General features: G+C 41.8%; 1 long non-coding RNA gene across 1 annotated transcript; it reads right to left on the reverse strand.

Annotated features, from left to right (window-relative positions):
* Positions 1–12,224: 12,224 nt before the first annotated feature.
* LOC144827384 (uncharacterized) lies at positions 12,225–13,119 on the reverse strand. Its single transcript, XR_013610164.1, has 4 exons — positions 13,027–13,119; positions 12,858–12,924; positions 12,727–12,787; positions 12,225–12,637 (listed from the first exon to the last, which is right to left on the reverse strand). It is a non-coding gene; the product is annotated as an uncharacterized LOC144827384 (long non-coding RNA).
* Between the last annotated feature and the right edge of the window lie 5,554 nt (positions 13,120–18,673).

Here is an 18,673-nt window from a genome sequence, read left to right on the forward strand (position 1 = left end):
CAGACAGACAGACAGACAGACAGACAGACAGACAGATAGATAGATAGATAGATAGATAGATAGATAGATAGATAGATAGATAGATAGATAGATAGATAGATAGATAGATAGATAGATAGATAGATATAGACATTTATGCATGTTTTAATATTTTCTTTTAATTAATATTACACTAGGCTGTTAAACTAGCTAAAGCCGCCTCCTGGTCACACCTAACAAAATCCCAACATAAATTTGAGAACAATTGGCTCAAACACAGGATAAGAAAAAAAGCCATAATCAACTATTTGAAGAGTACGCCATGTAATTACTTCCTGTACAACTTTTTTCATAACAAAAGTGTCTAAATTCTGCAAAGTGTATTGTGCCTATATATCGTCAAGTGGATTTTTAGGGCACAAGATCATTCTTTTGAGAAAAAATTGATCAACAGACATACAAACATTTGTATATTTATATACTGCTACTATTACTAATAATAATAGCAATAGTAATAATGTTTATTCAGTTTATCACACAACCACAAACATCCTTTATTCATTGGTATTCTAGCAGAATATCAAGTTTTAATATTGTCCTGTTAAAACAATTGACGTCAGTTTTTAGCGATGAGTGCCGTATGTCTTCGATGCTAATCCAAACCTCACCCCAGAATTAACTCAGAAAGGTTTGATTTGATGTCTTTCCTAGAATATTAACACATGGAGTGGCTTTGGGTGTAGAGACCAAAATCTCAGCTAGAGTTTATTATGGCACGCTCTTGCCGCTCCTTTTTGTAATTGCTGTGGACCCCCTGGTAGCCTGCCTGCGTCAACACCATACACAGCGCAGTATCGGCTTCACCTTCAGAGGATTGCTTATATCAATGTATGCAGATGACATGACGATATATTTAGTGAATCCAGAAACAAACTTTGCGCCAGTAATAAGGGAACTAGTGCGCCATGGAGGCCTAACGGGTATCTAGATTAACTGGATCAAATCTACGATACTACTCCTGACATGTTTGGGAGTTCTATTGCCTATACATTTGCCACGGATACCAAATCATTTACCACTGCAACTAGAACTATTATATTGAGATTGTTTTTGTTTTTCGGATTGATTAGAATATATCAGGTATCGGAGCGCTTTACATGAGCACCAGTTACGTTACACAAGATAACGTCCATTTTTGTTATGCACAGGAGATTAACAGCCTGATTCATGAAGCGCAATTGCGCTCGCAAAGGGCCAGATTCTGAGAATCTGGCCTTTTGCGAGTGCGATTTTTGCATTTGGGATTCATCATCCCAAATGCAAAAATCGGTAATTGCTAATTCGCTAAATTGCGAGGAATTACATTTAAGGAATCTCTATTTGAGATTCCTTAAATGCAATTCATGAAGCATTTTAAAATTGCGAAAATGCAATTTTGGGGCGCTATTTACCGAGAGGTCAGACCTCTCGGTAAATAGCAAAAACTTAGAAAAATGCTTTTAAAAGCATTTTTCTAAGTTGCATGTTGCACACACACATGTCCCTTGGACATGTGTGTGCGCAACACCTGTTTCAATTTGCATTTCAGGGGTGCCACAGGGTGTCCTTTGGACACCCCTGGCACCCTTTCAATCGCTATCTTATTTGCGAGTAGCAAATTGCTACTCGCAAATAAGGAATACTCCCCATTCATTCCTATGGGCCTTTTGGCCCATAGGAATGAATGGGGAGTTATTCCTTATTTGCGATTAGCAATTTGCTACTCGCAAATAAGGAATGTGTAGGAATCGCTATTTATTTAGCAATTCCTACATGAATACCGTTTTGCGTGTCCTTAATAGCGATTCGCTATGATTCGCTATTAGGGGCTCGCAAAACGGCCCGTTGATGAATAAGGCTGTAAGTCACAGGATGTTGTGCGTCATTGCCGAGACTCGAACTTGGTATCCCAGTTTTGAGATTGACCGCACTAGCTCGTTAAGCCACATCCTCTCCATGTGCTCTCTGAATAACAGAATGTGGAGTAAGTGATTAAATGCCTATATAACTGATTGAATGTGGGCTAGACTAGGCAGATAGTGAAATTATGCATTAACCAGCATGTGAGCTGAATCATGTGCAAGGTTGGAGGAGCCCCATTGGTCCGACACACTATGTGGAACATGGGTGTACTGAGAATGACATCTTCCAGCCTGCTGTGGAGGATGTGACCTTGGACAGTAGAGGTGATAAATCCACCCTAGTAGAGAGGATAGCGGGTAGATGGAAGGACCTATTTGATAGCACTACAAGTGAAAAGAACAATCTCAATGATCTATGTAGGCTGTCAGATCTGCATCCCTGAGATAAACTTTTTGTAACTTGTGGAACCAACGAACAATGAGACATATGGTAACATGACTGAGTTAACTGACTGTTCCGAATACATTTGTGATAAACACACACATTATTGTGATTCTATATCTAATTCCTGTGTTCAGTACACTGATCGTGCAGTAGGATTCATTTGAAATGAAGTCTGTGTAGAGACAATGTACACTGCCTCCTGTTAGGTAATGCTTTGGGTTCGCTTTTTATGATGGTGCATGTAGCAGGAATTATATAATCGATGGGTAATGCATTAAACCAATCCTCAAATTGGGATGCACCATAGTGGCATTGTACATGATGGTAGTGATGCAGATATGATGCAGTTGATTTGTTGTAGGTTTAACCCATGGCACAGAGGATATTCCGAGACCAGTCCATATGAGTACTTCATAATGGGGACTTTCCATTTTTAGACTGTTTTTGTACTGAGGAAAGTTGTAGGACAAACAGTCAATGCTTGCCTACAATATTGGGGTGCAAGTGACCATACAGCCCAATACGATATTATGATGACTTTTAGTGACTGTGATTTGGGGCTATTGTGGAGCTGCAATTCTGATGAGCTGGCCCTCCCAATATACCAGGGCTTAGTCCAAAGATAAAAGCTACTACATGTATGGCCGATGGCGCTTGGCAATCTACCTGCTTTCATGCCACCCAGGATAGTAAACCGGGAGCGTTTGCCATGACTTTTTTGTATCTGAGCGATGGCAACGTTGGAAAGAGGACACACTTTGTAAATACCGAGTCAGGGATTGTGGGGGAACACATGGGTGGCCTAGTTAATGTCCAATATGAACACTGGGTTGTGCAAGCTATATGCTTATTACTATTTTTATTCCAAATTGTATTATTTTATAAAGATTGAAATGTACAATTAAATTGAGTACCTCGTAACCATACCAGAGGTACCCGGTGAAAGGAGTCCTATGGGACAATTGTTGCATTATAATATGGTTACTCTAGTCCGTGGCCAGATATAGGTGTCCTTGTTTATTTATATATTTTTACTCTGCAAAATCTTTTTAACGTCTTATTTTCTTTTATTCAATGTTAATTTCTTATGCCTTTCTTTTTTTATGATTTATTTTACTGGAGTACGTTCTAACCAATAGAGGATATACAAATGAATATAAGCCAAGTCGCACTAATGTAAAAAGATGTACCATCAACAAAGGAAAACAGAATCCTGGAGATAAGATGCCATAACAAACAACATAGAGTGCATGGTGCGTCTTCAGCATCACGCTATTAAAAATAGGCATAAGAGTAATGACTCTAGAAATTTGTCATGACAAGTCATGATCTGCCCGATAACAGCTCAGCATCCCCCTCATTGGGTCCCAGATGTTCCTTAACCTAGCCCTATGCCTGTCTATTAAGGTCATTTTGAGAAAATTGGTGTACAAGAAGTTGTGTCAACAAAGTATAGGATTTGACTGTCCGGAGAAATGCCCAGGAGACCCAGTCGAATGCCTTTCCTGCATTAAGCCTTATCATTCCAAGCAGGTCTCCATCAACCAACCCACCTTCCAAAGCAGTGATAGGCATATTAACATGAGTGGTGGTGAATAAACCCATGCTGATTCCCATCAACCAAGCAAGCGATCACAGAAGATAATCTGTTAGCCACTATCCGAGCAGAGATTTTTGATTCAGCATTAATCAGTGAAATTGGCTGATAAGAGCTGCACAGCATGGGGTCTTTCCATTTCTTGGGGCAGATGACAATGTTAGTCTCCACCCAAGACTCAGGCACCTGACCCACAGATTCAAATGAGTTTAAGAGATCACAGAGGAGAGGTGCTAGAACATGCAGAAAGGCCTCATAATATTTGAGAGGGATTTGATCTGGGCTGAATGCTTTCCGTCTAGCTGGTTGACTTAAAGCTGCCTCGACATCGAGCAGAGTAATTGGGTCCTCCATACTGGACCGCTGTGGCCCAGTCTGTTCATGATGGTGATAAATCCCAATATATTGATCAGTAGCATCTGTAGAGGCAACCCCATCCTCCTGATAAAGCCTTTGGTAGAACCTACCAAATTCTTCCCGAAGGAGCACTTGGTCATCAAACTGCTTGCACTTTTTACTAGGGATTTTCAGAATGATATTTGCACTAGCTCTATTCTTGGCCATAAAGGAGAGTATTTGCCCCATCTCTTTGTTGTTTTCAAAAGGGATTAGTTGCTTAGCTCAAATCTACTGACCTGTCCCATAGTCTCTCCCTGAAGGTGGCCTGAGCCATTGTGTGTTGATCTAAGAATGATGAGAACATCCTCCAACCCTGATTAATTGCACTTTGTGCCAAGCGATGTTCCATGAAGCCAAAGGAAAACTATGTATGAGCCTCCTGCTTGCCCTGCTACTTAAGTTGATAGGAAGAATATTTTAGAGCATGTCCTCTACAGAACACTTTGAGCGTATCCCATATGGTTAGAGTAAAGGCAGAGCCAATGTTGAACTCTGGATAATCCCTCAATTCTCTATTCATTGAGTGAATGTACTTACGGCTGAATAGAAGAATAGAAGCCTCCTATCAAAGGTCCAGCTGCCGGTCCTCTTTGAAAGAGGAAAACTCCTCTTAAGATTGTGTCTGTGCAGGAAGGTGCCCCTTCCTGCACAAAAACAATCCTGATGACAACACAGCACCATGTTGCAAGGGTGCCTGAGTTGGCACTAGACTGCTGAAACAGCGCCAGTGCTCTGGGAATAAAGATATTTCTCCATTTTACCCCTCACCTACAGAGGCATATCTTTTTGGCAGACTCAGAGGATTACCAGTTCTGGTAAATCTGGGAATGCATTAAAAAAACATGGGAGTTGTGTGGGAACACCGATGCAATGCCCATGGAATGACTCTCTAGTGCAGAGTAAGGCAATGAAGTGATTTGCACTGTTTTACTTCACTTGAGATTAATGAAACCAGTCAATTTGGCCTGGTGTGGCTTCATAAATCTCTTTTTAGTGTTACGTTGCTCTTGCACCACATTGCAAGGTGCAAGAGCAACGTAGCGGGGCGCATAAATATGCCCTATTATTAGTAAATAAAACATCTTGTGACACAGGAACAACCAGTCACATTGCCATCATAGATAAAGAAAATTGATTCATTTGTGAATTGTGTGCTCTACCAGAGGCATTTAACTTTTACGGAAGTTGACTTATATGTGATTTATTTGCCATACTATGTTTTAAAAATCAGTCTGACAGTAAAAACTGAAAGTCATCATATATTTTGTTTCATGCAATTTGTTTCAGGAACAACATTTTCAACAATTCTCCTTACCTCTCTTTTTTCTAGGATGCAGCAATCTATCTTCAATTCCATTACCTACTTTAGAAACAACCTCCATTATACTGGACATGTTCAAGTTGCTTCTAAAACGTGAAGAAGCAGTAGGGATAATATGCTCAGATTACTGTTCTGGGGGTCTTTTTTGGAATTGATTAACCTCTTTTATCCACAAACACTCCTCCTGTATGAGGTCGAACTCAAAGTCTTCAGAAAATCTGTAATTATCTTGACAGTGTCAGGAGATGTGATGTGCATCTGTTTTCTTTCAGGCAGAGTAGCATGCACAGTGAAACATCAAGGCACTTGGCGCTACACCATGATCACCCACTAATATCTAGCATGGGAGTCTTAGCAATGTTTTATATTGGCTGGTGGTCTCCAGTACCACACCACACCCACAAGTTAACTGCAATTCCTTTCTCCACACTCTTCAGCAGCACAACTAAATGGTGGGTGAACAATATTCAAATCTATGTAGGTAATAAATAAAGGGCTTCAGGGTTTGGATACAAATTAAATACATCATTGAATCACCACTTTTATGTTGGGTGGTGGTCAGGTGGAACAAGTAGCGTTGAGTCGCCGCAGAGTTCATGCACCCGCAGGTCAGCTCTTCCTGCCAGGGCACGAGTTAGGGGTACATGCGTGTAGATGGCATCCACCCACTATTTTCACAGGGTGGACGCCGTCCACCCCGTCAAGAAATTGGGCCCCACTGAAAAAAACGCTGAATTTGTCCTGTGTAATTTGAAAACACCAGGATACATTTAGCAGCGTCTGGAGATGTGTGGCTCAATGGTTAGAGTGGCAGACCCTGATGCAGAGGTCTAGCCCGGGACCAGGGTTCAATTCTCTGCCTCGGTGGGTCTTGAGCTCAAAAATTCCACGGACCTGATAATTCTCGCCTCGGTGCCTATTCCAATTATGGAGTCCCACTCTGCAACTCTGGGCAATAGCTTGCTTAATCTCCACAACGGCCCCCACAACGCTAAGGATGCCTGGCCTCCACCTTGGGGGTGCCCAGGAGTGGACACCTCACAGGGAAAGCAGGGATGGGTTCCACAGCGGTATTCGGACAAGCGCCTTGAGACCCTTGTGGGTGAGTAGTGCGCTATACAAGTATCAATTTACATTACATTACATTTACATGTTGTTGTCTGCTTTCTATCCGCAACAACGGGCAGGTGGGGAGGGAGCTTTCTTAGTTAAGACTCCTGCTGGGGCCATAACAAAGGCTGAATCTGAGGGGTCATCAGGCTTCCTTTTGTTGGAGTCCCCTGGATGGGAGCACCCAGGACCCTCAAACCTAGAAACAAATGTAGGAGAGGGGAAACAAAGGTGCACACCTTGTTAGCACTTTGCACATCCTTAAGAGAGGCAGCTTTTCACTTAGTTCAGGCTCTGTTTAGATATGCATGCACTGTGAGAATGTCAGATGTGTTGGCCTTTCCCAATATTTACACAAAATGAATAGCATTTATATATAGCTTACTACAGCTGAGGAGGCTTTGTAATAATTTGCATATACACTATGGGTAGAGGAAGTTTATGCTGACAAAAGGCAATATTGTTTTATGTGCAGCTTACAAAAGTGTTAATCTGCTGTCTAAATCAGGAGGGTTTCCCTGTATACTCAAATTGTGCTCCAACTTACTCATGATAGACATGTTAAACATATAAGCGAGGGCTTAAGATCTGATGTCACTTCTTATGATTCCACTTCCTGTGATGCCATGTAATGTGATGTCACATGCGATGAAGTCATGCGCTGTGATGTCACACGCCGTGATGTCACTTGCATACTGATTAACTAGGTTAGTCCCCACACTTATTTTTTTAGGACTTGTGCCCTGTTACCCATCTATTCTCTAAATTCATAAACAGGACAACTACAGGTGGGGGGGGGGGGCAAATCACTGCAGGCTAAGGAGAAAGTGCAAAAGCCTCAGAATGGATTGCAATAATTCTTCATCATATTTTTCCCATTGCGTTCGAGGGTATTTAAACTTTTCCATTAGGAGCCTGAGTTCTGTTTAATTAATGATCTTTCTGTGATATTGTGGCCACACTGAAGGAATACCATGAAATACACATACCCCACTAGTTTATCTTTCAGAGCATGTATTATTCCACAAAATACCTTTCCAGAGCACGTGAGACATTTACCAGAGTAATTAAAGCGAGGATACTATACTGAGCATAAATGCAAGCATTTTTATTAATGTATTTATTTATTTATGCAGTCGTATAGAGCACGAACATGACCAGAAGGCATAAGAGTGCTTTATAATGTCAAAACTGTGGAGAACAGGAAGCATCAAGTAGACATAGGATAAAAAAAAGGCTTGGGAAAGACTACAGTGAGTTATATATAAACAGCGAATTGAAAACAATCTAAGAACAAAAGAAAGGCTAGAATTGCCGAGTAAAGAATAGGTCTAGGTGGTGAGGGACAGGGGAAGTTGAGACAAGGACAGAAGGCTCAAGGACAGAATGTGAAGAGCGGGAGAAGAAAGACCTGAAGGAGGCGTGAAAATGAAAATATTTTAGATGCATAACAAAAGTTGCTTTTGTGAGGAGAAGTAGTTTCGACACCTTCCTGAAGGTATCTGTTGATGTAGAGTAGTGCGATGTTTTAGAGGGAGAGAGTTCTGGAGTCTGGTTTGGCTGCCAAAATAGGCCTGTGCCATAGTACGACGCTTCTTTTCCCCATAGGAATCCGGATGTTGGCCCTTGCAAAGGAAATCAGTAGATATTATATGTGATAGTCAAGTCAGTGAATGTCTTTTTTACTCAATCAAATAACAGGTGTTTTTAAAAGCAGGAGATTATGAATTACCTGTATATGTCTGAGAGTCAGGGCTATTTAGCTTACAATTCACTGTTCTGGATTCACAATGGTATTTTTCTAATCTGTGAGTGCAGGTTGTAAAAAAAGTGACATTTTGGCACACACAAATTGAAAGGCATTTCTCAGGGTGTACTTGGACGCGTGTATCTATCTCCTGTGCACAACTTCCATTTGAGGCAAAGCCTTGCGTCCCCAGATGTTCATCTCTATACATCCCTCAATCATAGAGGAATATGCACAGATGTGCGGGACTTAGTCATACCCTTGCTTTATGCGAGTTCTCACCTGGCTCAGGACTCCTGCCGGAGGGAGGTGAGCGATGTAGACGAGGAACAAAGATGTTCCCTGACTGCCTTTAAGGATTTCTTATGCACTGATGAACATATGCCGGATTTGATTTCTAACCTTATTCCAGGAACAGAAATTAAATAATTCACATTTCTCTTGCAAACTCTTCACAGCTGTGCAAAGATATTTATTTGCTGCCTCGTCCATATGTTGTTGTGAGCAGGCTCAAGCTTCTCAGCCACAGCACTTGTGGAAGCCCATGAATATTGACATATTAGGTAAGCAGACTATAGCTTACATACCCTAAGAACCATATCAGGCTGACAACATTATGCACCAGCTCCACACAGGTTACTACGTGAATCAAGAAGTACAAGCAGATAAATTACTCATACAATTTCAACATTATCCATACAAATGCGAAGCTGCAAATTCATTGTAATTTGGTCCTACTTTGTCCCAAATGCATGATGGGTCTGAAGTATCAGAATATAATAAACAATAACAATTATTATTATCAGTAAAGTGCTACAGTATAATTACTGCAAGAGCCCAAATGTAAAGTTTACTTTCTAATAACAATTTCTCGTTTAAACTATATGGAGACATTGGGCCTTAGTCAAAATAAGTTATTTCGGAGTACATAAAGTAGTACTAATTTAAGTAGTACTCATTTATGTTCTCCAAATGTAGTTCACAATCCTCCGACCAGAGACTTCTGTCTCAGCTAGCTTTTCTGTTCATAGATCTCTGAATACAGTCATATGGGATTTAGTAACAAATGTTGGAGGCACAAGGAGGAGGAGTTGAAAAATAGGGAACAATCCCTCCACCCTACTTGAAACCCTACCCAAGCAGGAACCACAATCTATGTCAGGGTGAAACACAAACAAACCCCAAATTAACCTGTGCTTAACCCACTCTTAGCTTGGCACAAAATCAGTCAGGCTTAATTTAGATGCAATGTGTAAAGTATTTATGCATAACACAAAAAGTAATAAAGTGATAACACAAAGCAAGAAAAGTCCCACACCCATTTAGGCAAATAGAGCAAAATGTAATTGTTAGAAATGGGGGTCCTTAGTTGGTAGAGGTAGGTACCTTTGTCCAAATAGAGACCCTTGCTTCTAGTCAGGTTAAGGGGGATGCACTCCTAAAATAACCCCTGCTCAGCCCCTCGGTAGTTTGGCACGAGCAGACAGGCTTATCGCAGAGGCAGTGTGTAAAGCATTTGTGAACACATACAGTAATACAGTGAAAACACTACAAATGGAAACCAGACCAGTTTAGAAAAATAAGTAATCTTTATCTAAACCAAAACAAAACCAAACAACAAAAATCCACAATACAGTTATCAAGATATCCTCAAAAATAGGGATTTCGCTCAATTAAAGTTTCTAGCAACAAATAACTCCACTTGGAGTTATTACAACGTTGTGACAGATAAAAATACCAAAGTGCAGTACCAATTGTGAGGTGCGTGGCGTAGGGCCCAAAGGCAAGCTGACCCACAAAGAACAGTACCTTGAAATTGATGAAAGCAAAGACGGTGTACAGCGTCGGGGAGGTGATGCTTCATTGGCGCCGGGTGCAATTGGTTCCATACGACCCCAGGGAAGTTAAAGCCTTGGTTCCTTATTGCAGAGCAGGGAAGGTGAGACATCGGTTCCTTACTGTGTAGGGGAGGTGACGTCACAATGGCGGCGAGGCATCGCTTCCTTACGAATGTGCGAGGTCGATGGATTCAGGAGTCAACCACTTTGAGAATTGGCTCCGCGTTGATGAAGCAATGGCGTCGGTGAAGTCGGGCTGCTGTTCGAGTTCAGACGTTGCATCATGAACGTCCCGAGCAGCGTCCTCTACTCCGGGGCCTGTAAAAAGAAATGTGGCCTACGGAATGAATATCTGTCCATCTAATTTTCTCTGAATGGATACCATAGATTATCCATTCCATGAAAAATGGTTTTTCATCGGATTTAATCCAAAACTTTATGTATAAAGGGACTCTCCAATTTCAATCCGTCATTTCAACAAATTCAATCTATATCTATATGGTTTAAGTATTTCTTTTTATTAAACCATATTTTTTTCTTAGATTTCTGTTATCTCATATTTTACTTTACTATACACATTTTATACATATATACACATACAAATACATTTATATATACACATACACGATATTTCGAACCCTATTTTTAGGTTATTTTGCCCTATTTATTTTTAACCAAGGATGTTTATCACAAAAGCTTTCAACAAAAACATTCCTTATTTCTATATCACCAAAACAAACTGTAGAGGAGTATCACAAGGTTAGAAGTTTTTTTGTAACCTATCTCACTCTGACACTCTTAATTCAAGCTTTATTCTATCAACTTAGTTAAGCAAATTTTTGTTTGGATTGGTGTCTTCAAACAACAGTGTTGACGCGTTTCAGCCTCTTGTAAATCCAGGCCTCATCAGGACTTATTGGGCAAATCAAATTTTCTGCCTAAAAATGTCTTAATTACATTCTATATACAGAGAATCATTTTCAAGCAATATATTCTACCAATCTATGTACATACATTTACACAAGTCTAGAGAACCTAATCTTTACAAAAAATCTATACAAAAAATCTCAAGGTAAGTGGCATCAAAAGTATTTTACTTGGTGTACACCCAATGTGTTTCCAAAAAACAAATAAACACCCAACGTGTCTATATACAAATCTAATTCTACAACCACAAAGCAACCATATCCGGCTTCCTCTATATACTTCTACATGTAAATATCACCTCATACTACCCAATTGTTTTCAAGGGAGGAATACATACACTCGAATCCATGTATGTTATGTGGTTCGTGGTCCAAGCTCATCCGGCTGGTTCTATAGTTCGAACTATAATAAAAGCAGTCACCGTATTAAACTCCCACTCTACAGAACTAGACTACTACAGGGGGCTCAAGGGTTATAAACACCGAGTATATTCTAGCTTGCCTTATAATAAGCACTGCAATGGTTCAAAATAGTTTTGCGGTCTCTGTCGTCCGTTTTGCATAATCCTAGGGTCAAAAGACGGGTTCTACTGGTGAGTGACTATTTATCGCTATGGCCTTACACAGCAAAGAAACTTCAGTGTCTAAGCGTGAATCAGTAAAATACCTTCATAATGCGTCCTTCAATAGAGACGGGAAACGCCTCTCCGTTGCTAACCGCCACCGCCCACCGGTCGGGAACTTGGTTATTAGAAACACAACCTCCGCGTTGTTTCCGTATTCGACAGCAACAACGGACTGTCTCTACTAAAAGGTAGGTGATAATGGGGTAAACCCTTGGTTCACCGACCTGGGTCAGTAGATAGTTACAAAAAGAAATGGTCGGTTGCACAACATATTAATAGAGTTCATTTCATCAACAAAATAATTTTTCAAAGGTACACAACAGTCATGTTCTAACCAAACTGAATTTAATTCAGCTGTAAGCAGTGGTATTCAATTTATACACAGTTATATAGTATTCGATTCATACATTACATAACGCGGAATTTAGTCATTATTCAAAATAGTGCTCATTGAGTGTAAAAGGAGGGGTTCCAGATTCAGTAGGGTAGGGAGTGGTTGGAATAGATGGAGGGACAAAGAAAAGGAATTGTGTCCTGTGAACAATTCAAAATTAGTCTTGAAGCATTTCCTGTCTATAAAAGATCACTCTGTTCCCTATACAAACAGTACACGCAAACCAAAAATGGCAAATCCTAGCGTGACGTGTATGTTGTAGAGTAATGTTGTCGACGTTTCGACCCCCTTCATAAGGGCGGGTGATTCCTCAGTTTGGGGTCTTCATCAGGACAGTGAGCAAAAAGTGAGCACCTACGGGAATAGATACAAATATCACTCAGTAGGGTGAAATTAAAAAGCTATAAAAAGGGCATAAATGATTCCTATTCTTGTGTACCTACATTGCGTCAGGCGTAACATGGAGTCCCACCTCAGTTGAAGACTGGCGCCGTTGTCTGTGTTCTGTGAAAGAACAATTGACATTTAGGAAGGTTGGGGTCGGGCAGGTCTAGAAGGAGACGTCCTTACTTACTAGATTCTTTAAAATTGTCCGCCTTGGGTAGATGCTGGCAGTCCCAGGTAGGGAAATGGTGTGGGATCTGTGGATAAAAATATATCCATGTATCTCTGTGCCATTGGCAGCAGTGCACAGTATTCCAAAAACAGAGGGAAATTAAATGGTACAGAAAGGAAGGACTTACTTGGAATTATTCCTTAATTTCGTTTTGATTGGTGTGTTGTCAGTCCAACACCAACTTAACGGATTAGTCTGTAAAAGGTTCTCACATCATCTGTGAAAAACCAAAATATACAGTGAAAATCATTGTATGGAGCTTCCTAGATGGGCGACACTGTGATAATGAAGAATTCACTTAAATCAATCTAACAGTCAGGTAAATATTCCTAGCTGCATCTCCTCCGGAGGTAGGAGGGGACTACAAAGTATAGTAAAGCATCATGAGTGCGGCAGCGTTAGGAGATCTGGTGTTGCTAGGTTACCAGAATGCTAAGGTATCAAAAAACTCCATGCGTCTAACAATAGATCGGGGTGTTTTCAAGACCTCGAGTACGAGGGCACGCTAATAGAGTTATTTTTAAAGGATCATGTGGACGAGTACTAGTAGCGCTAATGGAATTCTCGCCCTGCAGAGCGATCCCCACAGTCTCATTATGATCCGTACCTGTTCCGTGCTGGAGTGAATCCGCGGCATGGAGAGCCGGCGTCCACACCCACAGCCTCAGATATGCTAGACGTGGGAGGCGTGTCTCATGGGGCGTGTCCAAAAGCCTCGCGGTGCCGGCGCTGGATGCTGCTGCCGCCTGCGGGGACATACTGCGCATGGGCGCCGGGGGAGACACTGTCCCGTCCGTGTGCGCGAGTGTCTCATATATCGGCTTGATAACAGACACCCCAAAATTAAATGTTAGTGGTTCTAACCGGATGTTGACATCCATACATGGAAAAATAACTGATTGAGCTCATATAATTTCCATGTAAACTCGCGTTTCACACAGCGATGTACCTCAGGTCATATACAACACAGGGGGAGACTATTCACATAGGCATGTCCACCCTCTGTTCAGAAAGAAAGAAATCACGGGCAATTCGCCACCAGTTTGACATTGGTAAGGCTGACTGCACGGGAGGCCACCATGACATAGGGGTCTATCCAATGCAAAAAGCCGATGATACCACCAATCGAAAGCGCGTCACATTACCACAGTATTAAACATATTCATTATTCAAAATGCATATTCAGACATTGACTAGGTGTTAAACAGTATTAAACACAGAGTGCTAAGTTGATATTATGAGACATTGTCTTAGTGGATTGTGAGTCCTCATGGGTTCCTGATTAATAAAGTTCATTCAGATGGGACATATCATAGTACACCATTTCTGTACATACAGCATTTACAAAAATCAGGGATCACTTGATAGTCCCGCTAGCTGGGAGTAGGTGGCATCAAGTTCATTAAGACCATTCTCCACAGTGTCCAGAGTGTACATCCATTTACATTCACGTAAATTCAGTAGCGAATTTAGATCACCCCCTCTGGGTCCAATCTCAATTTTCTCAACTACCAGCCATTTGAAGGATTCTGGAGTGTGGGCTTTGGACATAAAATGTTCTACCAGGGGGGAGCCCGTGTCTGGCACCTTATCCGACTACAGTGTTGGAGAATGCGTTTCTTTACATGTTGTTTCGTCTGTCCAATATATACAAGATCACAAGGGCATATAATGGCATAGATAACACCACTAGTGTTGCAATTAGTCATTGTTTTGAGATTCCCCTTATGGTTACGATATTCCCAAACCTTGGTCTCTAAGGTGAGTGGACAAGCTTTACATTTGGTGCATTTGAAATGACCTACTACTAGGGCGAAGATTCCAAATGCTTTGTAGGGTCGGAGGGGCTGGTGTTTCTAGAAATGAACAGACCACTTTGTCTCTAATGTTTTTTGCCTTTTTGAAAGCGTGCATAGGAGGTTCTTTGTGGTTGATGACATCCGCTACCATCTCCCAGTGTTTATTGACTGCCTTCTTGATCAAGTTACTTTTTGTGCAAAATGTGGTGACACAGACAATCCTATCTGGATTGTCAAGACGTTCTTTAGGTTGGAGCAAATCTTCCCGTGGACTAAACCAGGCCCTCTTTCTCGCCCTTGTCACCAGTCGTCTCGGGTATCCTCTTTCCATCAATCTGCCGATCAGACGATCCGATTCTGAAAAATAATCTTCTTTGAGTGAGCAATTCCTCCTTACACGGAGGAACTGACCGAAAGGCAGATTGTCACGGAGACTGCGTGTGTGGTGGCTTGAATATCATAGTAGGCTGTTCCTTTCCGTGGGTTTTCGGTAGAGGGTGGTGTGGAGATGATCATTTTGAACTTTGATGCTGATATCTAAGAAATCAATCGAAGTTCTACTCATGTTCATGGTGAATTGAATATCTTGGGATGAGTGTTAAGCCATGTAAAGAATGAATTCAATTCAATTCAATTCATAATCTTTATTCGGTTCTTAAAAAGACACCATAAAAGCACATACACAATGTACACACAAAATATTTAAAAAAAAATGCAGTTTCCTTTAAAAAGAGATAAATTATCTAAAATAGTGATTCATCGTTCAATAGGTCAGTGGGGAATGGGGAATCATTTTCCATGGGGTCAGTTAATGTTAGAGTCATAATTCTCTGGTGTTCCGTAATCTTAATGCCAACCGGATAAAGTTTATAGTGCAGAGTAGAGTATGAGCGTCTCCAGCTTCCTGCAGAAACTTCAGGGCCTGTTTTGCTTGTCTAAACTTTAGTTCTTTCAGAATCTCTACCAGGAACTTACGTCTGGGTACTGTGTAGAATGGGCACAATAAAACAAAGTGAAGGGTATCCTGCGGAGCCCTGTTGTCGCAGCCGCAGGTACCCTTCTCCTCCACTGTGTGAGTGAACCCAGCAGGAACCGCAAATAGGTGGTGAAGCATATTAAGTCTGAAACGGGTCATGTAATAACGATCCTGGGTGTTATGCATGACCCTCAGATATGGCTCCATTCCTTGCTTTGGTGAAAGTTCACAGTACAATAAAACAGTGGGTTTAAGCCTTTCGTTCTTGGCTCTAATTATCCGTGACCGTTCTGAGAGGAGTTTTTTTGTCATGGTTTTACTCTCTCCGGTTAGGGATTCTGGTGAGTTGAAAAAATCTGCGCAATCAATCTCTGCAAATGATTTCTTAATGTACTGCAACCAGGGTATGTTGTGTCCTTTGTCACGTTTGAGGCAATCCAAAATGATTTGTCTTGTTAGGGACGCCTCCGGGTTAGTCCATACCTTGATCCATGCCAGGAGTGGTTTAAGTTTGATCTGGTCCTCTATAAAGGATTCACCTACTTCCTCATGTATAATATAGGCGGGCACACTCTGGGGGACTTTCAGGATTCTTCTCAAAAATTTATTTTCTTCTGTCTGTATTTGCTGTGCTTTATTGTCTATGAAGCCCCAGACTTCTGCGCCGTAAGTTACCTTTGCACAGCAAATTGACCTATATAAAGTTAGTATCTGTTCTGGAGACCACCTTCCCAATCTTTGTCCATACCCCATAATGGCTCCTACTGACGCCGCCAATTTTGTAGCATGTTTCTCTGCCAGGGGTTTAAAATTGAGGTGAGTGTCGAACAGTACCCCCAGATATGAGAATATATTAACCTGATTGATTTTATGTGTCCCAATGTGATAAACAAAGTTCTCTTTTCTCCTTTGCCCTAGAGACATGATGTAAGATTTTTCCAGATTTGTCGTTAGATCCAGCTTGCCCATGAACTCTACAAAGCCGTCAATCAGTTTTTGTAGGCCTAAAGGGGTTCTAGATAGTAATACCGCGTCATCGGCATAGAGTAATACCGGCACTGCACGATGACCGATTTGAGGAGAATCCACCTTCAGTTTCAGTAGATCTTTTTCCAGGGAGTTGATATATATGGAGAAAAGGAAGGGAGCAAGGATGCAGCCTTGCCTTACTCCACTGGTGCAAGCAAAGGGGTTGGTCTTGTTTCCATCTTCTCCGCCTGTCCACAACATCAGCACATCATCGATGTACCTTCGCCACATCCAAATGTTGTTTTCATACGGATTTCTTGGTGATAAGATGTGGTCCTGTTCAAATTCCGCCATGTATAGTATGGCTAGGTCAGGAGCAAAGGCTGCCCCCATCGCTACTCCCTTGCTCTGGAAGAAATATTCGTCCTGGAAAACGAAGAAGTTTTTCTTCATAGCCACCTCTAGGAGCTCGATAATAAAGTCCGTTGGTACCTGAGGTGGTTGGATTCTCCTATCCAGTACTCTTCTCATTGTTGACAATGCTGGGTCTTGAGGGATGCTAGTGTACAGTGACACTATGTCTAGTGTCACTAGTAGTTGTTTATCCTGGTCAAATTTGACATTGTCGACTTGATTAATGATTTGCATGGTGTCCCGGACGTAGGTTGGGGTGACAACCGCCAGTGGTTTCAAGAAAGTGTCTATATATTTGCACAGTGGTTCCAGCAAAGAGCCACATCCCGAAACAATGGGGCGTCCCGGTGGTTTTGTCATACTCTTGTGGATCTTGGGTAACGTGTAGATCGTTGGGGTCCTTGGCTGTGCGACATTCAGAAACTCATGTTCCTTGGTACTCAGAAAGCCTGCATCTTTTCCTCTCCCTGTGATATCCTGAATCTGTTTTCTGATATCCCTGGTGGGATTCGTGCGACTGACCGTGTAGCTTACCCCGTCTCGTAGTTGGGAATATATTTCCTCTTTATATTGTTGGACGTCCTGAAGAACAATCGCCCCACCCTTGTCCGCAGGTTTTATCACGAGGAGTTTATTGTTCCTCAAGGTTTCCAGTGCTTGTCGTTCGCCTTGGGTGATGTTATGTTGCACATAGGAGCGAGTAGCGCAGACGTTCATCACATCTCTCATCACCATACTTTCATAAGCAAGGATCCTATGTGGTGTCTGATGAGCCTTGGGGGTGAACGTCGAGGGGGGTCTTAATCCACTCACTGAGGTTGCAGTCAAAGGTGGAGAATTCAAGAAGAAATACTTTAATCGGATCTTCCTGAAGAAACGAGTTAGCTCAGATCGTATGTTGAACTGATTAGGGTAGGAAGTAGGTACAAATGACAAACCCTTGTTCAACACGCTGGACTCATCGGATGTCAAAACATGTTGTGACAGATTCACTATAGGACTGGATTCTATCACCATCAGTACGTTTTGCGTCTTGTGCTGATTTCTCCATGTACCTCTTGTTGGAAACGGACTTGTTTCTGTGGGTTGTCTTGCGGGTGTCCACCTTCCCATTGTCGTTGGTTGTTGCCGCCTCTCGCCCGGGCTGGCCAGGTCTGTCCTCTGCCTCTGTTCGGGTAATTGCCTCTTCCCCTGGGCGGTCGCCATGTGGGCCCCCCTAAAAAAGGCTGCCAATCTGGTTGGGGTTGGTACCATTGGTCCTGGTAACCGTCGTATGGAGTAGGTCCCGGTGTACCAGAGTCGCTTCCTGAGCTATATGAGGAGTCCGAGAAATTCGTGAATTTTCTCCTTCCTCGATATCCACCTCTCCCCCTGTTGGTGAATCTTCCTTGGGTGTCTTGGTTGAAATAATCGTCCGCCAGATAGGGATAGGTCTTCTTCTTATCGTAATTAGCGATGTCCTTGCTCAGTTTATCCAGTTTTTTAGATTGAGCTTCAATATCAAAATCATCAAGGGTTTTTTCCAGTTTCTCTAGAGTGTCTCGTGCATTGGCAAACGCACTGTGGCTCTTAATCTCCGCCTTAAGTAAGGCGATCTCTTTCATCAGAGTTTCCAC

The sequence above is a fragment of the Lissotriton helveticus genome, chromosome 4_1 (genome assembly GCF_964261635.1).
Source record: "Lissotriton helveticus chromosome 4_1, aLisHel1.1, whole genome shotgun sequence".
In the NCBI taxonomy this organism is placed as follows: domain Eukaryota; kingdom Metazoa; phylum Chordata; class Amphibia; order Caudata; family Salamandridae; genus Lissotriton; species Lissotriton helveticus.